This window comes from Pinus tabuliformis, chromosome 2_2 (genome assembly GCF_031772625.1).
Source record: "Pinus tabuliformis cultivar Carrire ecotype Pingquan chromosome 2_2, CPIR1, whole genome shotgun sequence".
NCBI classification, from domain to species: Eukaryota; Viridiplantae; Streptophyta; class Pinopsida; order Pinales; family Pinaceae; genus Pinus; species Pinus tabuliformis.
The window spans coordinates 537,000,616-537,025,449 of NC_142300.1; positions in this window are offsets into that span (position 1 = coordinate 537,000,616).

Here is a 24,834-nt window from a genome sequence, read left to right on the forward strand (position 1 = left end):
GGCTAATCATGATGCACTGAAATATCAAGTTTCAATGATTCCCTCTACCCCTTTTATGGGCAAAGGTCATCGATGTCATTCTTCTTCTAGAAGCAGTAGGTGGATGTGTTGAGCCTGAGCCTAAAGTGGAAGGTGAAACTCTTGGGGAAAATGTGGTTGATGAAGTGGGATGTCTTCCCCCTCTTCACCTAGTTGTAAGTCTCTATGAAGGTGGTCGTGGTAGCATTGCCTGTGGCACACTCTCAATATCCTCCCCTTGCTCCAAATATGTCTCCCATAGAAGTGGAGCATCTTCCTCTTCCTCATCCTCTTGATCCAACCACTTGGGTGCCTCATCCATGATAGGCTTCTCAGTCTCCACCCTCCATGGACTCGTAGTTTCAAGTGCCTCCAATGAAATGACATTTGTATCCCTTACTTTGTTTATCTACTTGACCCATAAACTGAGATTGTAGTAGACATATACCATGTCATTGAGGGAGTGGACATCTAACTTGCATGAGGGACATTATGTGATTAATCATTAGAGGAATCAAGATGATGTCCCATGGACATATCTTATAAATTAAATTAATGAACTTCTAAAAAACTAAATTTAAATTTGAAAATTTCTAACTTGTTGAGCTTAGTGGAGTGTATATTTTCATTAAATTAATGAACTTCTAAAAAAACTAAATTTAAATTTGAAAATTTCTAACTTGTTGAGCTTAGTGGAGTGTATATTTTCAAAGACACTCAGATTGTGCTCACACCCTGAAAGGACTCAAATTTCCAAGGAATTGCAATAAATTATATTTCAATTTTCCATTAAGTAACCAATGTAAAAATTTCAAATAGAATCATTGATAATCATAGAAAGGAAACACATTGATATTTCAAAGTTTGAAAATTGAAATAACGTTTACTTGTAGCTTACCTGACATCCTAGCTGTTTTGTCTTGGATAACCATATCATGCCCAAAAGGCTTGTTTCAAGATTACTTTTTTGTACGTGATGCTCTCAGGTATGTGTGCTCTTATTTTGTGCCCTAATTTTCATTACCCATAATGCATTTGGTAAGGGCATATTTTCAATAAATGTCTGGTTTTTTAAGTTTTTAAATAGAATTTGAAGAGTTTGTCGATTAGGGTTTATGTTGTTGCATTCTTTAAAATTAATTCTTTATGTGGGTGACAACATTTTCTTATTGACAAGATATGAAATAATAGATGTGGTGCTAAATAATAGATCTGGATAATAGATTTGGTGCTAAGATTCTCCGTACTGGAATGCTCTTTGTGTTTTCCTGAATAGATCTACAGTTGTGATGCATGGAATTTCCCAGGCTCACGTCGAGAAGAGACACTCTTAGGCTTATTTTAAATCTATTCATAATCACTAGCTTATATCTTGGGGCCAAAATCAATATATTACACCATTCTCTTCATTGTTCCACACTCAAACCAAGAATCTTTCTTTTCTGAATAGATCTACAGTTGTGATGAATGGAATTTCCCAGGCTCGAGTAAAGAAGGGAGACTCCTAGGGTTATCTTAAATCTGCTCATAATCATCGACTTAGACCTTAGGGCCAAAACCAATATATTACACCATTCTCTTCATTGTTCCACACTCAAACAAAGAATTATACATAGGGGCTTTGTATTAAAAGATTAAAGTATCAAAAGGAACAATTGCAGAGAGTTGAATTTGGTGGCTTGAATTGGCTATCACGTGGGTGTTCATAGATTTTAAATATATGCACCTCTTATCCATCCATCACACTTGCAGGGATTTAAATTCTATACACTTCTAATCCCTAACAGATACAATCACTAATAAGAATGGCGAGATCACAGAGCCAAAGTTGCACATGTAAGGGGAACAAAATTATATGTTCGGTCCATCTAAGCCGAGGAAGTAGAGTCCATCAAGCCTGGAATTAGGTTCCACCACCATAGAAAATAGGACAGACCTGAAACTTTTCATAAAAGAGTGTTTGGACACCTAGAATGAAAAAATAACTTGCATAAAATTTGACCGGTACAACAAACAATTCCTGGAGAATGATGAAATTTAGAAGAATTTCTCCCTATGCCTGCATTTTAAAACATTTGAATTTTTCTAACCATCTAATTCAAATATGAAAATTCCACAATTTTTTATAAAAATTCAAAGATAAAATTTAAAGAAAAAAGAAATTATAATTATAATTATAATTAGATTACATAATTAATTCACTATCAAAAACAAAAAATATGATCTTAAAAGTTATTTGCAACAACTGCACAATTTTTAAATTAAAGAGAAATTGGAGTATGGATCCTGGCATTTAATAGCCTATATACGACACGATGAAAACCAGCCTGATTTATAAGAACAAAAATTGGAGAATCTACCTTCGGATCCTAGCATTTAAGATTCTTAATCCAACATGATCGGAACTAGTAAAATTTATAAACTGCTTAATACAAAATTATCAGATCCAACCAATTTTTTAAACAATGTAACTAACTGAAGGTTGAATGCCTCCCTCACTCATTATCGATTAAATCATCTAATTCCAAGATTGTTGCCTAAGGCCAATAAACATTCTTGGATTTCAAGTGTGACGCAAAAATTCGAGAGGATATGGCAAGCATCGGAGAGAGGGAAATATGTTTCGCCTTATTAATCTTCGCTTTGGATTGCATATTGTTATTTTCAGATACCAATCGAATACCGTCGTCCATCCACTGTTGTTTACTCTGAAAATATAAACATTATGGGATTTTTGCATCCAAATCAAATTATATTTTGACAGCTTCAACGTTTGTAACAAAATTCTCCAACACCTGTCAAGTATTTTTATTCAGTCCATTCTCCTTGAGTGTTGACTTTTGATATAACATTAAAGGGGTGGCTTCAACAAGTCCATTTTTGGAGAAAATTTCCATAGAATCTTGATTTCATGCCCTTTCAATCTGGTAAGCTTTCGCTTAAATCAAGCCACCCGAAAACCCTTGCCATTATCTTATGCATATTACTCCAGAAATCCTTTTTTTTCTGGAAGAAAGTTTTCAACCAAACTTGTGATTCCCTTAAAGGCTCTCCATTCCAAAATGTTCAAGGGAATAATGACTAATAAATCCAAAATGTTAAGGGAATAATGACTAATAAAGCCTGAACATGTGGAGAAAAGAGTGGATTTGCATGTGGATCAAAGCTTTGAATCTAGCATTTCACATCTAGAATTGAAGTACACCAAAGAAAAAATTAGGATGAAAGGTTTTCCTAATATTTTTTACTCCACAACTTGAGGCAAAGCCAGCCTCAAACCAGAGTGTAGAATGTGGGAGTATATTCTAGCACTTTCTTCAGCCTGCATCCAACTAAAGCTTCAAAGAGTCCCCTTTATAGATTTTCCCATGATCCAACTTAGAAACATCATTTTCATTAAACCTTCCACCACCTTCATTCCTATATCCATTTTGCCCATCAACTTTAGTGAAATTCATGTTTCTTCAAATTTCCAAATGACTTTCAGGCAATATGAAGATGGCTTAAGGACTTGGCTTCACCCTTGCATGACTAATTAAGAGATTCACTTCTTAATTAGTCAGGTAAGATTCCATGTCCATCTGCTAGCTGCTGGTTACACTATTTTTTGTTAACATTCCCCAAAATGTTCCCCTAAATTCTTTCTTCCAAATATGTCTTCACCAACATCCATTGTGCTCAACGATCAGTGTAACCTCCATAATGTGAGTATATCTCAAGGCAATTATGAGAAATCTCTAAAGTAGGGGATTTGATTATGATGTTGAAGCATAACACCACAGAAGAAATCATGCACTTGATTAGCACACTATTATTCATCTAAGACTAATTCGCTCTCACACTTATGGTTGATGATTTGGGAATCATGCATGACTTGTTTAACCTAACCACCAAAAAAAATGCTCCTAGAGAGCAATTGAAAGTGTGAGGGAGAATCACCACCTTGGTGTCCAATATCAGGATGCCCTACACAATCATCATAACTCTACTCTAGTATGTGTTGCTTGTCAATGGCTTCATCGTTCTCTGTGAATCTTACCATGGGTCTACAGTCCCATTAAGGAACTATGGCAGAATCCTATGAACAAATTAATTATGATAATGAGACTATTCTATATTTTTTCGGTTATCCAAGAATTTAACCATGTGTACATGTAGGTATATTTGCTAGAATGTTGAATAACACATATATTAATTCAAAGTTAAATGCAGTCATGAAAACAGTATTGTCACCAATCTGTCAACCGTGAGTCTTTGGTCAAAGACTCACAATTTTGGAAAAAATATGAAAACATTAACATATTAGTAGGCACTAGCAATTGGCAACAATAATCATATGAAATTGTAAAGCAATATAAATATTTTTAGGATCCTTCTCAAGATATGGCTAGAAGTTGGATGAAGAGAGAGAAAAGTGAGCAAACTTTGTGACATCATTATCATCTGCATAGTAGTATGCACCAAGGAATTTGGGAGAATAATCATACACAGTTGTAAAGGGATATAAATATTTTTAGGATCCTTCTCAATATATGGCTAGAAATTGAATGAAGCCAGAGAAGAATGAGGCCCAACTTTGTGACATCATTATCATTAGCATAGTAGTAGGCACCCAAGAATTTGGGACAATAATCATATGCAATTGTAAAGGGATATAAAGATTTTTAGGATCCTTCACAAGATATGGCCAGAAGTTGGATGAAAAGAGAGAAGAATGAGGCCCAACTTTGTGACATCAAAGTCTATAGGAGGATTCCGAGACCTTCAAAGTGTATGACATGGATACCAAAATGGAAAGGATGTGTTAATATATGGAACAACTGAAGCCTAGGCATTATTATGAAAGTTATAGGATGTGTTAATATGTGGAACAACTGAAGCGTAGGCATTATTATGAAAGTTAGTTGAGATTGAAATAACATACCTCAAATTTAGTGGATGTCGTTAAGCGATCATGGCCACCAGCATGTAAGAACGGACCTTGTTTTTTTTGAACGGACCTTGTTTTCTTTTGTTATTTTTTTTTCAATATGATATAATATTTATGTGTAGTTAAAATAACTCTTATGAATTCCATAGGTGTAGGTGAAAATGGTTATTTTTATGTACATGCATGCTTGTATTAATGATCAATTACTGTGACAATTATCAACATAGTTAGAGAAATGTTGTATGTAACATCTTCTTTTAACATTAGTGTGGCTATGATAAGACAAGTGGATTTAATAGACATATGTGAATCCAACACCAAGCAAATAAACTAATCAAAACAACCAACATAAAAAAACTCACATCACATATGAAAGTCAAGTTTTACTATATATCTTTACTTTTGTTATAAATTTATATTCCATTTTGTTCCCTTCATAATTCCATATCACATTGAGAGCCTTGTATATTGACAAAATGAAAGCATGGACAAGCAATTTTCCCAAGACTTGTCATGTTAGCTAATATATCATCAAAACAAGAAACAATCCTTAATATAGTTTTAAAATAGTTAATTAGGAATATATACCGTGTAAATGATGCAATAATTGTTGAGGAGACTTGAGCCCACAAATTCATATGAATTTGTGGCTCAAATTAGTTAGGAAGAAATAATGGAAACGATAAAACAAAATAAGAGAACAAGACATTGATTTACATGGTGCAGCTTTGACAATATGCCAAGGAAACATCCATGGAAAGGTATTGGTATTATTATTGCTCAAAGGTAAAGATTATAATATTCCCATAAAATCCATTACAAAATTAAATTACATATGCCTTTCAGATTATTATTGCTCAAAGGTAAAGATTATAATATTCCCATAAAATCCATTACAAAATTAAATTGCATATGCCTTTCAAACCTATATATATATATATATATATATATATATATATATATATATATATATATATATATATATATATATATATATATATATATAGATAGATAGATAGATAGATAGATAGATATTTAACATTACATTAAATTCCATTGTTTCATAAGACGCCAAATTTTCACTTTAGGTAAATTTGGTTTTTACTATAAAATTTATGCATGTTCTAATTGTTGTCACAATTCCAATAATCTACACCTTGACAAAAATTTACCTAAGCCCGTCCATCACCTTTTATGTAAACCAATAGAAGTCAAGAGTAAGTGCAACTTCTTTAATAGTACTAGTTTATTAACATGTATGCACAATTTTCTATAGTATGGACTTTTTCTCTACCTCCATCAATAGCCTATCTCACATTATTAGAAATATGCTTGGTATTATCATGATATGCTAGTTTAATAGCCAATAGGATAACTCTTTCACTATCATAGAATACATTCACCTTGTCATATGCTTTTCCAAACTCACCCATCAGACCCTTAACCAAATTTCCTCCTTTCATCCATGTTAGACAATTATAGATTTTTCTTCACTAGTGGTTAATGTTATTGTTTTATGAAATTTTCCTTTTTAGCACAGACCAAAGCATTGCAGGGTAAAACAAATCTAGTGCATGATAGATTTGTTTCTACTGCAAAAACAAGCATTGTAGGGTCAAACAAATATAGCTCCTACTATATTTTTTTCTCACACAAAGACAAGCATTTTAGGGAAAAACAAATATTGTGCAAGGAAAAATAAAAGAGCATTGCACAATAAAACAAAAGCAAAAGCAATGTAAAACAAATCTAAGATGGGCCACATTTGTTTTGAGCATAAATGCAAGACTGCAAGGTAACACAAACACAAGCATCTATGGTAAAACAAATCTAGTGCATGCTATATTATTTTAGTACAAACACAACCATTTCAAGGTAAAACAAATCTAGTGCATGTTAGATTTGTTTTTAGAAAAAACACAAAAGCGTTGCAAGACAAGAAACAAATCTAGCAAGTATTAGATTTGTTTATAGCACAAACACCAACATAGAAAAATAAAATAAATATAACATGTACTAGATTTCCTCCTAACATAGACATAGGAATTCTAAGGTATAACAAATATAGCATGTGCTAGAATTATTTCTAGCAGAAAAACAACAGAAAAACAAATATTGCTAGGTAAAGTAAATCTGACTCACCCTATATTTCCTTGTAGCAGAAACATAAGCATTGTAGAGTGAAACAAATCTAGTACACTCTACATTGTTTCTACCACAAACACAAGCATTGCATGGTAAAAGGAAATTAGCATGTGTTATATTTCTTTCTAACACAAAAAAAAAGCATCGCAAGGTAAAACAAGTCTAGCATGTGTTAAATTTATTTTTATCACAAATCAAAAAACATTGAAGGGCACGTGCTAGAATTGATTTTAGCACAAACAAAAGTTTTTTAGGGTAAAATAAATTTAGCATGTGTTATATTTCTTTACACCACAAACACAAGCATTGTAGGGTTAAACAAATCTAGTGCCTGCTAGAGTTGTTTATAGCACAAATATAAGCATTATAGAGTAAAAAAGATCTATTGTAAGAAAAAATGCAAGAGTATTGTAGGTTAAAACAAAAACACAAACATAAGCATCACAAAGTAAAACAAATCTAGTGCGTGTTAAATTTGTTTCTAGCACAAATGCAATCATTGCAAGCTAAAACAAATATAACGTGTGTTAGATTTGTTTCCAGCACAAATGCATGCATTGCAAGGTAAAATAGATCTAACACACACTAGACTTGTTTCTAGCATAAACACAAGCATTTCAGGGTAAAACAAATCTAGTGCGTGCTAGATTTGTTTCCAGCATAAACATAAGCATTGAAAGGTAAAACAAATCTAGCATATGTTAGATTTATTTCCAGCACAAACACCAACATTGTAGGGTGAACCAAAACTTATACATTTTATATTTGTTTCTGTCATAAACACAAGCATTGCATGGTAAAATAAAACTAGCTTCTGCTAGATTTCCAACTAGCACAGAAAGAAGAATTGGAAGGTAAAACAAATCTAACATGCACTAAATGTGTTTCTATCATAAAATAAAACTCGTCATATGGTAAATCAAATTTAGCACACGTTATGTATATTTTTAGCACAAACAAAAAAAAATTATGGTAAAACAAATATATCGTGTGATGTGTTTCTTTATAGCACAAATATAGCCATTGCAAGGTCAAATGAATTTAGTGCCCCTCATATTTGTTTCTAGCACAAAGACAAGCATTTTTTAGTAAAACAAGTCTAGTGCAAGGAAAAACAAAAGAGCATTGCAGGGTTAAAAAAGGCACAAATATAATTATTGCAAGGTAAAGAAAATCTAGCATTTGTTAAATTTGTTTCCAGTATAAATACAAGTGTTACACGGTAAAACAAATATAGCACATGCTAGATTTGTTTCTAGCACAAACAAAATAATTGCAAGGTAAAAAAAATCTAACGACGCTAGACTTGTTTCCAGAGCAAACAAAAGCATTGTGAAGCAAAACAAATCTAGTGCATGCTAGATTTGTTTGAAGCACAAACACAAGAATTGCAAGGTAAAAAAAAATTAATGCACCCTTAATTTGTTTTTAACACAATAAAAAAAGCATTGCAAAGCTAGAAACAAATCTAGCACATGCTACATTTGTTTATAACACAAATGCCAACACCAAAAATTAAAATAAATATAACATGCCTTAGATTTCCTTCTAGCATCAACACACAGATTGCAATTTCAAACCTAATGAATTTCTATAGATCATTATGTTTGTTAGTAAGATTTCATAACATATGTGCTTGTCTATTCATATGCATGTAAATGCAAATGATTTATTAAGAAGTTATTTATTAATATGTCGTATTTCATGTTTGCTACAATTATTTTTGGAAATTGTGGAATCTAGTGTATTTGTAATTCCAGGTAAAGTAATGAAGAGAAAATGAAAAGCAAGCGATATATAAACAATGCCTCCTTCAGTTAGTATGGGGGTTTTATATATTATATATAATCCATTAGAAATTATTAGATTAGTTAGTCCCATCAAATTTAAATAAAACACTATATGACAATGTAAAACAAATAGATTTTCTTCTAACACAAACACAAGCATTACAAGATAAAACAAATCTAGTGTGTGCTAAAACAATTTCCAGCACAAATGCAAGCATTTCAAGGTAAAACAAATGTAACATGTGTTCAATTTGTTTCCAGCATAAACACAAGCATTGCAGAGCAAAAAAAATCTAACACGCCCTCAATTTATTTTTAGCACAAACAAAAAGGCATTGAAAGTCTAGAAACAAATCTTGCATGTGCTAGATTTGTTTATAGCATAAAGACCAACATCGAAAAGTAAAATAAATATAACATGTATTGTATTTTATTCTAGCATATATAGAAGGAGTGCAAGATAAAAAAATTCTAGCGTGTGCAATATTTATTTCTAGCACAAACACAAGCATGGTAAGGAAAAATAAATCTAGTGCACCCTACATTTCCTTGTAGCAGAAACATAAACATTGTAGGGTAAATCAAATATAATACATGTTACTATTTGCTTCTATCACAAACACAAACATTGCATGGTAAAATAAAGATACCATGGGCTAGATTTCCTTCTAGCACAAAAACAAGCATTGCAAGATAAAACAAATCTAACACACATTAGATTTTTTCTGTCACAAAAGAAAAATCATTGTTGGGTAAAACAAATCAATCATGTGCTAGATTTATTTTTAACTCAAAAAAAATTTGTGTATGTTAAAACAAATCTAGCATGCACTATATTTCTTTATAGCATAAACACAAGCATTGCATGGTCAAAAAAATCTAGTGCCCTTTAGATTTGTTTCTAGCACAAAGACAAACATTGTAGAGTAAAAAGAATCTAGTGTAAGGCAAAACACAAGAGAATTGTAGAGTAAAACAAAATCACAAACACAAGCGTTGCAAGGTAAAACAAATCTAGGACAAACACAAGAATTGCAAGGTAAAACAAATCTAGCATATGTTAGATTTTTTTGCAAAACAAGCACAAGCATTGCATGGTAAAAGAAATCTAGCGCACTCTCGATTTGTTTTTATCACAAACACAAAAGCATTGCAAGGATAGAAACAAATCTGGCATGCGCTAGATTTGCTTATAGAAATAAAACCAACATCAAAAACTAATATAAATATAGCATGTCTCATATTTCCTTCTAACATAAACACTTGCATTACAAGGTAAAAAAAATCTAGTGTGCTCTAGATTTGTTTCTAGCCAAAAGATAAGCATTACAAGGTAAAACAAATTTAGCACACCCTAGATTTCCTTCTAACAAAAACACAAGAATTGTAGGGTAAATAAAATCTAATGCACTATAGATTGGTTTCTACCATAAACACAAGCATTGCATGGTAAAGGAGAACTACCATGTGCTAAATTTCCTTCTAGCACAAAAACAAACATTACAAGGTAAAAGATATCAAGCACGCATTCGATTTGTTTCTAACACAAAACAAAATCATTTCAGGGTAAAATAAATTTAATGCATATTATTTTTATTTTTAGCATAAACAAAATATTTATAGGGTAAAATAAATCTAACGTGCAATATATTTCTTTATAGCACAAACAAGCATTACAAGGTCAAACAAATCTAGTGCTTGTTAGATTTGTTTCTAGCACAAAGACAAACATTGTAGGGTGAAAAAAATATAGTGTAAGGAAAAACACAAGAGCATTTAAGGGTAAAACAAAATAAACAACACAAGCATTGTAGGATAAAATAAATCTATCATGCAAATTAGATTTGTTTCTAGCACAAACACAAACATTGAAAACTATAATAAATCTAAGATGTGCTAGATTTGCTTCCATCACAAATGCAAGCATTATAAGGTAAAACAAGTCTTGCGTGTACAAGATTTGTTTCCAGCACAAACACAAGCATTGTAGGGTAAAATAAATCTAGTGCATGCTAAATTTGTTTCTAACACAAACAAAAGAATTGTAGGATAAAACAAATCTAACATGTACTAGATTTGTTTTTAGCACAAATACAAAAGCATTTCATCAGGCAAGAAATTGAAATCAAATATGACACAACACAACTCTCCTATAGATGGTATGAAATTTTCATATCTACTTTATACTTATTTATAAATAATTAGACAATATTCTATTATGCTATTTCAAACTCAATCAATTTCAATATATCATTATGTGGGTAGTAAGATTGCATAACACATGTTTCTATGTTCTTTAGCATGTAAATTCAAGTCATGTATTAATAGGTTATTTATTAATATTTAGTATCTAAAGTTTTATACACTTGTTTTTGGCAATTGTGGAATTGGATGTGTCTAAAATTCCAAAATTTATTTTTTGCACAAACACCAACATTGCAAAGTAAAACAAATCTAACACACATTGGATTTCCTTCTAGCATAAACACAAGCATTGCAAGGTAAATAAATCTAGTGCATTAAATATTTGTTCCTAACATAGACACATGCATTGCAAGATAAAACAAATTGAGCACGCACTATATTTTTCTCAGCATGCAATGTGGTTTTGTTAATGTGAGAAGGAAATCTAGCATGTGCTAGATTTCTTTCACCCTATAACATTTTTATTATTCTTCTTTATTTTATTACAAGTATAATTATGAAAGCAATGATAGTATTTATAACTCCTATTTTCTTCACTAATTAGAAAATTTGGTAATAGTTTATTAATTGTATTTTCAGAAATCATGGATTATGAAGCCGAAGAAAATTCAAAGCAGTGATTTAAGGAAGAAGAAATTTCAGGAAATATACCACCAAATTCTTCTTTAAATGATATGGAAATTTGGAAATTTTCAAAATTAGCTTATACTTTGGTGCAAATGGATAGGAATTATGGGACTAAATGAATGTTGATTAATGAAATTCGAGCTATCATTTTCTTGTAGTGAACTTTCTTATGGTTTGGAATTCCTTGTTCTTATGCATATGTGTGAAATGATATGTTCTAAAATATGAATTTATATTACCTTTTAACTAGTTATTTTTTTAATTCATTTGAAGTTGTCTTATATTTCTTTGCAAATGTTTTCATATTCTAAATACTATAGTGCTAGTGAGATTCCAAAGAAAATATCAAGGAAGAAAATGAAATCAAACATCACACAAGACAACTCTCCTATAGATGGTATCACATTTTTAATTCTAGTTTAAACACATTTACAAATAGTTAGAAAATATTCTATTATGCAATTTCAAAATCAATGAATTTAAATATATCATTATGTTGGTAGTTAGGTTACATAACACATATGCTTATTTATTATTCTACATGTAAACACAAATAATGTATTGAGAGGTTATTTATTAATGTTTTTCACTTCATGTTTTCTACAATTGTTTTCAAAAATTTTGGAATCGGGTGTATCTAAAATTCCAAGTAAAGAAGTGAAGAGAAAACGAAAAACAAGTGATACACAAACAATTCCTCCTTTATATGGTATGGTGGCTTTATATATTATTTATACTCCATTAAAAATTATCAGATTAGTAGATTTTAATAAAATACTATATGACAATGCAAAACCATTAGATTTCCTTCTATCAAAAACATGAGCATTGCAAGGTAAAACAAATCTTGCACGTGCTAGATTTCTATATGTCATAAAAGCAAGAATCACAAGGTAAAACAAATCTAGGAGATGCTAGATTTGTTTCTAGCACCAAAATAAGCATTGTGAGGTAAAATGAATCTAACAAGTGCTAGACCTTGTTCTAAAACAAACACAATCATTGTAAAGTCAAAAAAGTTCATCCCACTATCACAAAAATAAGTATTGCAAGGTAAAACAAATCTTTCACATGGTAGATTTCCTTCTAGCACAAACACACGCATTGGAAGCTAAAACAAAAATAGCATGCACCAGATTTTTTAATACAACAAAGACAAGCATTGTGAGGTAAAACAATTCTAGCATGTTTTAGATTTATTTCTAACACAACACAAGTATTACAAACTAAAACAAATCTAGAGCATGGTATATTTCGTTTCAACACAAACACAAGCAATGTAAGGTAAAATAAAGCTAGCCCACACTAGATTTGTTTCTAGCACAAACGAAAGCATTGCAAGGTCAAAAGATATCTAGCACATGCTAGATTTGTTTATAGCAAAAACACAAGCATTACAAGGTGAAACAAATCTAGCTCACCCTATATTTTCTTCCAGAAAAAAACACATGCATTGGAAGGTAACACAAATCTAGCACACACTAGATTTGTTTCTAGCACAAATAAAAGCATTACAAAGTAAAACAAATAAGGCTCTTGATAGATTCCCTTCTAGCACAAACACAAACATTGTAAAGTAAAATTAATTTAGCTCATACTAGATTTTTTTGTAGCACAAGCAAAAGAATTACAAGATAAAACAAATATAATCCACTATAGAATTCCTTCTAGCACAAACACAAGCATTGCAAGGTAAAACAAATCTAGTGCACGTATTAGATTTGTTTCTAGCACAAAAAGAAGCCTTCCAAGGTAAATAAAATCTAATGCATGGTAGATTTGTTTTTATCATAATGACAAGCATTGTAGGGTAAAATAAATTTAACACATGCTACATTTGTTTCTAATATAAACAAAAGAATTGTAGGGTAAAACGAATCTAATGTATGCTAGATTTGTTTATATAAAAAACTAAAATATTGCAGGGTAGCACAACTATAGTACAAACCAGATTTGTCTTTAGCACAAACAAAAACATTCCAAGCTAAAATAAATCTTGTGCACACTATATTTATTTCTAGTAGAAAAATAAGCATTGCAAGGTAAAATAAATCTAGCGTGTGCTATATTTGTTTCTAGAAAAAACAAAAGGATTGCAAGGTAAAATAAATCTAGTGTGCGTTAGATTTGGTTTTAGCACAAACACAAGCATTGTAAGGTAAAAAAAATGTATTGCATGTTAGATTTATTTTACATTGTGCTAGAAATCAATCCAATACATGCTAGATTTGTTTTACCTTTCAATAATTGTTTTTATGCTAGAAATAAATCTAGTGCACATTAGATTTGTTTTTAAGCACAAACACAGGAATTACAGGGTAAAATAAAACTACCATGTGCTAGATTTCCTTCTAGCACAAACAAAAGCATTGCAAGGTAAAACAGACAAAGCTAGATTGTGCTAGATTTATTTATAGCATAAAATAAACATCACAAGCTAAAACAAATGTAGCATGTGTTACATTTCCTTTTAGGACAAACACAATTATTGCAAGTTAAAACAAATGTAGTTCATGTCAGATTTCCTTTTATGACAAAAACAATCATTGCAAGGTAAAATAAATCCATACCATACTATATTTGTTTCTAACATAAACACTAACATTGCAAGGTAAGACAAATATAGCATGTGCTAGATTTTCTTCTATCATAAATACAAGCATTTAGGGCAAGAAAAACTAGTGCATTGATGCACGAGCATCCAGCTAGGGCAACATGACCGAGTGTTGGTCTCTACTAAGATGGAAGTTGTGTTAATAAATTGTTCTTTTTTATGTTAGTTTGTCAAAGTAGGGTGGAAGATTTTATTTAATTTTAGTTTCAGTACTAGTTAGGGACAGTTTAGTTAGTTAGGGTCATTAATTTGTCTGTCTTTAATCAATAGAAATTTAATAACTGTTCTGTCATTTTGGAGGAAAAAACAAAATGTGTTTGATGTAAAATCTTGTCAAAAAGCAGAACCGAATGCAAGCATCGTTATGTAACTAAATAGAAATACAACTGAAAATAGTAACTGCACAGTTTAGGTAACTGTGAACAGAGACTATAAATGTACATGAAAAATCCATTGAAAGGGTTCAACATTTTTAGCATTCAAGCAATAATAAGAAAAGAACAGACAATTCGAATCCATCTGTGTATCCATAGTATTTTCGTTTTGCTTCCTAATTCACCGAACATCAGAGTAATCAATACAATGCTTACATACAAGTTTATTTAATTCTTCTTTTCTAAGAAATAGAGTCCAGACAGTGAGATGGAGTTTCATTTCCAGAATGAGGGTTTGAATCCCATAGAAGAAATTGACATTGAATAAACAGGAACGAACGCAGAAAAATCAATTAGACAAGTTAATCACATACAAGCCATACATTATCTTCTTAACTTCGAAATCGACCACCAGAACAAATTACCAGAGCAACTACAAAACTTTATGTTCGTGGAAAAAAAAATTACAAACACAGTTGCAAATTAACAATCATAATTCGAAGGCGTTGAAGCCAGAATGAAAGGAACGACAGCCAATCATCATCATTAAAACAAGGTAAATCGAAACTAACGTTTTCCTGAAAGTTTTTTCTTTAAATTATAAGATGAAATGTATGAGCATACATAGTAGAGTTCCAGAATAAACCAGAAATAGTCACATAGCCGACGGTCGACAAACCCTAGGTGAGGGTTTTGGGAAACGACTCCCACACATTAAAAGTTACAGCCAACAATCACAGAACCAAGGAAGCCTATGCTAACAAAACGACCAGGACGCTGGCTACAGCTGAGAGACAACACTGACTAAGCATTGAGGAAAACCAAATCCTCAATCTTACAGGCCTAATCCAAAAACTAAAGATTAGTTGTGTTGACAGAGCCTACCAAGCAGAGGCCGACACGTTTGTTCCGAGCATACCCAACTGCAAACCCCAATACCTGCAAAAGAACCAACACACAGTTGTTAGCAACCTGTCGACAGAGGAAAACAAAACAAGTGCATGAGTGCAAATATAAGAGGGATAAATTTTCCCTACCTGAAGGATTCGCAGCGAGAATAGAGAACAAGCCTTTAACCCTTGAGTTCCAACCAACGACTGAGACAAAGGAGCGGCCACATTAGGAACAGAAGAATGGAAATGACAAATTGAATCATGGATAGAAGAGGCTACCTGCATTGAAGCCGAAGACCGAAGAGCGCCACTGTTTTGAAACCTGAGTGCATGCCAACTCACTAAGTTTCACAAGCAAGACAACCTCATACTAGAACCCGAGCTTGTGGAGCAGAGACCAGTTGAAACAATTGCAAAAAGAGCATAGAAATCTACTTACACAGGCAGAACCATTTTTGGTTGTCCAACGAATCAGGACCAAAGGTTATCCAAGCAAGTATAAGAGTCAAGAAAATATAAGAGTCACACTGTCGGACAAGAAAAACCAGAAGGTACGCCCAGCAATTGCAGTGCAGTTACATACACAAGCAGCAAAACCACACAGAACAAACCCTCGACGAACAAGTGCAAAGAACAGAAATGGTTGAATGAACGACGGAGGAAGAGTTTTGGCGAAACGAGGAGCAGGAAACGCAACCCAAGGTATAGTACACAGTATTGATTGCACACATAAATGCCACCTATCATTTTCCAAAAAAATCTGAGAACATTGGTAATCATAAACTAATCCACAGCTAAATCACACTTAAATCATTTAATTGTTGATTAGTCCGAACAGTGTTGGGCTGGTCCCATCATGCATGTTATATTTGTTTGTAGCTCAAACTTAGTCATTGTAAAGTAAGACAAATCTAGTACATACTAGATTTCCTTTTAGCATAAACACAAGAAGTGCAAGGTAAAACAAATCTAGCGTGTGCTAGATTTTTTTACCATGCAATGTGTTTTCATTTGTGCAAGAAGGAAATCTAGCACTTGTCACGTTTTCTTTGCCCTGAATATTTTCATTACTCTTGTTTATTTTATTACAAATATAATGTTGAAAGAAATTATAGTATTTTATTCAATAATTAGAAAATTTGAATTGTTTCTTAATTTTGTTTCCAAAAATCATGGACTATGAAACAGAAGAAAATACAAAGGAATCATTTATTGGAGAAGGAAGCTTAGGAAAGACACCACTAATATCATCTTTAAATGGTATGGAATTTTCAAAAATAATTTATATTTTTCTTCAAATGGTTACACATTATGCAAATAAATGAATGTTGATTAATGAAGTTTGAGCCATCATTTTCTTGTAGTGAACTTGCATGTAGTTTTAAATTCCTTCTACTTATGGATATGTGTGAAAAGATATGTTGAAGAAGTAGATTTCATAATATTTTTCACTCAAAATTTTGTTAATTTATTTCAAATTATATATTTCTCTACAAATATTTTCAAATTCTAAGAATTGTGGTGTGAATAAGGCTCCAAAGAAAGCATCAAGGAAAAAAATAATGCAAATATGACACAACACAATTCTCATGTAGTTGGTATGCCATTTTCAAATCTAGCTTATGCTCATTTACAAATTGTTAGACAACATTCTATTATGCAATTTTGAACTGAATGAATTTCAATATATTATTATGCGGGTAGTAAAATTGCATTACATGTTATCCTTTGTTATTGTGCAAGCAAATGCAAATAGTATATTATAAGTTTTTTTTATTAATGTTTGGGATTTTATGTTTTCTAGAATTGTTTTCAGAAACTGTGGAATTGAGTGTATCTAAAGTTACGAGTAAAGCAATGAAGAAAAAATGAAAAACAAGTGTTGAAAAAGCAATGCCTTCTTAAGTGGGTATGGTGGTTTTATATATTATGTATACTCCATTAGAAATGGTTAGATTAGTTGGTCCCGTCAAATTTTAATAAAACATTATATGAAAATGTTTTCAATTAGAATTTCATTTTGATTTATGCTAATAATTTTTTATTAGTTTTTGTAGAATATCTTGGCCCCAAAGCAAGAAAAATGTTACAATCACATCTAAGAAACATAAAAATCTTCCAACTCAAACTACAATGTTAATAGCACCTTCTACTTGTACTTTTGAAATGATTAGAAAGTATAGTACAATGAATACATATGAGTTTGTGTAATATTGTTGTGTTCAAATAGAAACTCCTATAAATATATTTCTAGATATGCATCTATTTGGATGCATAGATGGAAATGAACCATAAAAATTAGGAATAATTTTTAATTGCTATGCTCACAATGATAGTGACATTGACTTCCAGTTGGAGGTAATAAAATAATATAAAGTAAAAATAGTTTCTTGTTAAGTGGAATATACAAAATTTAGACCAAATTTGATTGAAGCAACAAATAGTGATTCACCATATATAATGTAGAATTCAATGTTTAAGTTGGATAGCTATGAAAGGATTTCTAAATATTCTATAAAGAGTTGCACTGATCTTTTAGAATGTATCACTAAATTTATAAAATATCATTGTGTAATATGTAAAAAAAACATCATCTCTACTTCTTTTTTTGCAACAAAAAGGTTAAAAATTAGATAAAGTACCGGATAATAAAACTAATTCTCAATTATTTTGTATGAGGAGAATATATTTAAATGATTTGGAAGAGATCATTAAAGAAATTGATTTCAAACGTACTGTTGAATTTCAAAAATTCAAGAAAGTTGAATGTGAGATAATGAAGCTTTCAAATCAATGTGATGAAATTCATGAAAATTTCAAGCACTGTTATTTATTTTCAAACTCTTCTAGTAGTAAGGTGGATGTTCAAAGATGCGTTGAAGCCCCCAAATTTTTTGAATTGAGATCACGAGATTATTCAAATGTTAAAGTATTAATCAAATCATTCCTAGAGAAATTTCAGGCATCATTACACGATGCGCTTCTAATTCCATTTGAAATCACTGAGTCTAATCCCTTACTCAACCCTTTCAAGATTTTTAATGAAGCATATTTAGATGGTGAAAACATCAACTTTTGGATAGTTTATGGTCAACACACCATTCAAGCAGCAAAAGAAGTTATAATAACTCCAAGGTATAGTGTATTTGTGGAGGCGAATGAAAATTATGAAGACATAATGCTCGATTCTTGGATCCATTAGTTGAACCTAGTAATATGATTCAAATTTGTTGTCAACTCAATTCTGCAAATAAGGTGTTCTATAAAAATCCATTTATTGATTGTGTGTATTACGCAAGACATTTCTTACGTTCCAATGACAAATTAAAGAAAAGGAGGATTGGATATTCTAAGACAGTTGAAGACAAGGTATGGAAATTTAATTATTTTTGCACCTATCAACTTATTATCATTTCTCTCTTTATTTTAGATAAATGATTAAACATCATGGCTTATTTAAGTTCATAATATAAGTAATATTTTATCATGTTTACGGTTAATTTGCATTAGTTTATATTTCCTTATTTTATTTCAAAATGTAATCCATATTTTCATATCTACATTGAATTCTTACTAGTTCAATTTTTTTGTATCACGTCAATGATGAAATGTTGTGCTCCTTCTTTGATTGTTCAAGTTCAATTTTTGCTGATTAAAAAATTCTCTTATATCTTGATCAAGCTACTTAGGATAAATGGAACATTGTTATTAGTTTTTATGAATTAGGCACATTGAAATGTTCTCCAAGCCAACCTAAATAGGAGAAGTACAAGATAAATAGTCTACACAATTTGACAGTTGCTTCTCTCCGCCCCCTTTAGGGACTAGTTGTCGAAGAAATTGCTTCATTAGAAAATAAGTTATTGGATGGAACTGTTTGGTTTTCTATTCCACCAAATCATCCAACAAGTTCCATAAAATTAAAATATTATTGTAATAAATTGAAAACCAACAAAATAATGTTGGATGCAATGGTTGCATATTGTAAAATTTGTGATGATAAATTGAGTGATATGACTCTTACTGCATCCATTATTCTTGCGCATTATGAAATTAATGATGTTGCATTTTCCAACTTTTGTAGAGCAGCAAAAGAATCTACTTATGTGAAAGGATCATGCAAAACAAAAATAGAGACCCTTTCTCAACAAGCACGTGGAATCCTCAGCAGAATAATACATGGATCAACAAGCATTCAACAAGATGAAAATGATTGTCATCTTGGTTGTCTTTTTGGAGGGCTTGGGTTTTTGATAACAAATTTCAACTCTTTTCCTTGTCAATTGGAACCCAGGTTATTCATTGACCTCATTGTCTTGGATACATTGGCTTTGAAAGAAGAATCATTCCAGAAAGAACATTATATTAAATTAAAAAAAAAAAAAAAAAAATCAATCATATGACTTTACTATAGTTCTCTTAGTAGAACTTTGGTCTTGTCATGATGTACGTGAGGCATTGGAAATTGCCATAAAGAACTCCAAGTTCAAATATAAAATGAATAATGGACTTTATGAATATAAGTCCCAAAAAAGGGATAGTTATGATATAGTTTTATCTATACATTTATATACTTCCCAATTGAAAATTTTTGAGGCTTCAAATCACTCTCACAATTTTGAAGACACAATTGATGAAAACGAGGGAATGTACGTGAGGCATTGGAAATTGCCATAAAGAACTCCAAGTTCAAATATAAAATGACTAATGGACTTTATGAATATAAGTCCCAAAAAAGGGATAGTTATGATATAGTTTTATCTATACATTTATATACTTCCCAATTGAAAATTTTTGAGGCTTCAAATCACTCTCACAATTTTGAAGACACAATTGATGAAAATGAGGGAGATTATGATTTTTGGATGGATTCATTGCAAAAGCATCAACAATGTAGTGAAGGAAACGTGATTATTTCTATTTATGTGGGGACAAACTTAATCAAGGCTTGTTGTACATATGGAAGAAAAATTCAATGTGTTGTACAAACAGAGTCACAAATGAAAATGATGTTGAATACTTACAGATCTTTCTATCTATCAAACCCAAGATCCACTAACTTCCTCAAAAATTTAGGTAATTCACTTCCTTTGTTGTTTATCTTATAATTATTTGGATAATATGTTTTTTAGAATTATTAATTATCACAATGTCTACTAAATTGACTAATGATGAAGATTCTAAAACAGGGAATGATGAAAGTGATCAAAATAGAAATAATCAATATATTGTGCACACTATTGAAAAAAATATTAGAGATGGAAACTAGAGAAGAAAAGGCTACCATACTAAGTACATAATTTGTTTGTTTGTTTGTTGTTATGTTTTATTTTTAAATTTATTTAGTTGCCACATTCCTAACTTTTTCGGATGTCTATTATAGGGAAGTACAAGAACAAAGGCATCAATGAAGATAATGACAATGAAATAATGGATATGTAAATGAGCATTAATCATTGTAATTCTCTTTCTCTCTATAATTATTATTTTCATTGTCATGTTTCATAGTATTTCATATGTTTATCATAGTTAATAATAAAGAGAATGACTACAATGATAGGTGTAATGTCCTAAAAAAACATAATCAATATGAAAATATTGTATTAACAATTCAACATGATTCATTGCTTATCTAGTTACTTATGAATTTTATTCATTGTCACAATTTATAGCATTTCTTATGTTTATTATAGTGACAAGTAAGGAAAAAAATGAAACTGATCAAACAAAGTTATAATCAAGAACAAAATATAATATTAGTTACTTAAAACGTATCAAATATATGTTTATTGTAGTGACAAATAAGTAGGACAAAAATAATGATGAGGTGAAAGATTATAATTATGAGGATAATGTCATATTAGGTACTTATAACTTGTGTCATTATTTCTTTTTTCCCCTTTTTTTTAAATTGTAATGCTTTTCAAAATCATAATATTTTATATGTTTATCATAGGGACCAATAAAAACAAAACTAACAACTAGAATAATGTTAAAAATGTAAGTTTGTGTGATTGAAGTATTATTGGCATTTGATTAAGCCTTTGACATATTTTTTGTCCACATCCTATGAATATAATACAAGAGAATATTGGCTCAATTATAAATAGTAGAAAAAACATTGAAGGTAAGTGTAGTTTTCAACCACTCTTACTAATTTTTGTAGCATGAATAAATTGGTTTAACTAAATTATTTGTTATTGTGTTGCAACCAAAATAACTAAAAGGAAATTAGTTATTTTAGAGTTAAAGACATTTTTTTATTTTAGCATTGATGATGATGATAATAAAGGGAATATAGAGAAAATTGGAAAGGGTGTGGATTGCGCTATAGAGAAAAAAAAAAAAAAAATTGGTTTCAACCAAAAGCGAAAATTTTTCTTGAATTGTGTTTCAAGGGTGAATATTTTGACATTGCAATTTGGATGACATCTTTGAAGCAAACCACAACAAGAAGTTTTAAAGAGTTGGTTTCTGAAACATCGCATGCTCAACTTCTATTTATGTGGATTGCTTTAGATTGTAAATCGCAAAAGGGACATAAGGTGAGTGACAATCCGGAAAATGTTATACACACTAAACCATTGAACGTGTGGGAAATGCATGCTTAATATGATGCAACTAATACTATGATAGTGGCTTTTTCACTTGATAGAGTAAAATAAAATCCCAAAGAAAATGTGTTTTTGGCTACTCCATTGAATGGAACAAACCAGGATGACAATTGGTTGATCAATGTGTTGTGGGCAATGTTGAATAAATTCAACAAGGAAACATATGTGTGAGCTACTTTGAAGGATTTTCAGTCATAATTAATAGTACCTTAAGATGTCAAGTGTTTAAGTTCATGCATAAATGTGTATATACCATTTATAATGTGAATTCTTGGTCATTATATATATGACATCATGAATTATTATTGTATTTTGTATCCTTTATTCATTTAAGTTGACATGTATTTCAGAAAACCAATACATTAGTTGCAATAAAATTTTTGTTTTTGTTTATTGCTAGTAAGATATTGTGTTAATGAAAATTATTGATTTTAATAGTTGTTTATGTGTTCATATCAAAATTTCTTAGTTTATAGAAATTTACAAAATAGATTAGGTTGTATGTAGAAATTATTAGATAATTTGTCTATTTGGTTTATTTAGACCATCACAATTATTTTTCCAATTGTTGTTTACCTTGTAATTAGACCTCTTAAAAATTAGTTGTTTAAAATATGGTTCATTGTGTTCTCATAACTTCTATATGTATATGTATATGTATATGTATATATGTTGTATGTTGCAACAACAATAAAAGTACATCTTACACTAAAATAAGAACCAAGAGAAACTAAGGCATATACTCTAAAATATAATTATAATTAATTAATATGTTTGAGATTTAAAAAATGTGTTAGGTTTTATGTAAAAATTAAAATATAATTAGTTTGTTTATTTGAATTATTATTAAAATCAACCATTTAAATAGTGGGTCAATCTATTCTTGTAATACGTGTTCCCTGCAAATCAAATAAATGTATTAGGTTTTATGTATTAAAGCATTGCAAGATAACATAAATCTAGCATGTGCTAGATTTGTTCCTGTGTAAACACAAGCATTGCAAGGTAAAACGCATCTAGTGTAACACAAAACACAAAATCATTACTTGGTAAAATAAATATAGCATGCGTTAGATATTTTCTAGCATAAACACAAGCATTGCAAGATCAAACGAATCTAACTCCTACTAGATTTGTTTCTAACACAAACAAAATCATTGTAAGGTGAAGCAAATCTCGTGTAAGGCAGAACACAAAAGCATTTATGTTAAAATAAGCACAAACACAATCATTGTAAGATAAAACAAATATAGCATGCGCTAGACTTGTTTCTAGTACAAACAAAAAAATTACAGGGTAAAACAAATCTAACGTGTGCTAGATTTTATTTATAACTTAACCACTAATAGTGCAAGGTAAAACAAATATAGTGTGCATTAGATTTGTTTCACCTTGCAATGGATTTTTGTTTGTGCAAGAAGGAAATCTAGCATGTGTTAGATTTTTTTGCCCTGTAATATTTTTATTATTCTTGTTTATTTCATTACAAATACAATTATGAAAGCGATGATAGTATTTGTAATTCATATTTTCTTCATTAATTAAAAAAAATTGTAATAGTTTCTTGATTTTATTTTTTATAAATCATCAACTACGAAGCCTAAGAAAATTCAAAGGAAGCATCTAAGGGAGAAGAAATTAAGGAAGTGTACCACCAAAATCTTCTTTAAATGTGTGACAGCCCTCCATTGTATGTAAAACCTTGCTAACCTAAGCTGAGAAAAGCTAGGTCTAATGTGTAACAAGAAAATTAAATATCTTATGAAAAAAAAAAAAAAAAATTAATCACTTGGAAAAGCGAGACACAAAGAGATGAGATTCTTTCCAAATCCCATTGGTGAATGGAAATGGATAATCCTTTCATGATAAGACTTCTAGATCCAAATTTAGATGAACTTAATGGATTTGGAGATAAATATCCATTAAGCTACTTAGTGGAGAAATATGCTAAGTTAAGAAAAAACATAAAAGCCTTGCAAGAGATAAAGGCAAACTTTTATGAGGAAAATTCTCGCGAGAGATAAGGGCAAGCTTTTCTAGGAAAAGACTAGGAAAATAGATAAAAGATCCATAAAAGCAGGACGCCACTAATGGAAATCATATCATGAAAGAGGGTATTAAATACCCATGGAAGAGATCAATAAGGGGCAGTTGATCCATGGAAAGAACTCTCAACTCAGGGGTGAATTGGCAAAAGCAAGTTCTAGGTTGGGTGGAGGTGCTCGGTTTTCCAAGTGACATTCTTTCAAATAATCTGGTTTTCATGTGATGTTTTGTATGTTGGATTCCCACCCTTTTTATTTTCAATTCCTTTAGTATATGTGAGAAATTTTTTGAGTTTTCCTTGTTATGAGATATTGTATGTGATTGCTAAGCATGTGTAGAATTGCATGTGTTAACTATGTCTATTAGATGATTATATGTGGTGGTATGCGACAATTATTGCACATAAATTTAATCCAAGCTAATTTTAGTAAAGGGATCTAATAAATGGGTTTTATACAATAATTGTTATGTGGAACATATTGAAACTTAGGTGTTATCTCAATTTTTAAGATGTTGAACAATAGGCCTGAGATACTATATATACATAATTACATTTTAAGGCTTGAGTTGGGTAAGCC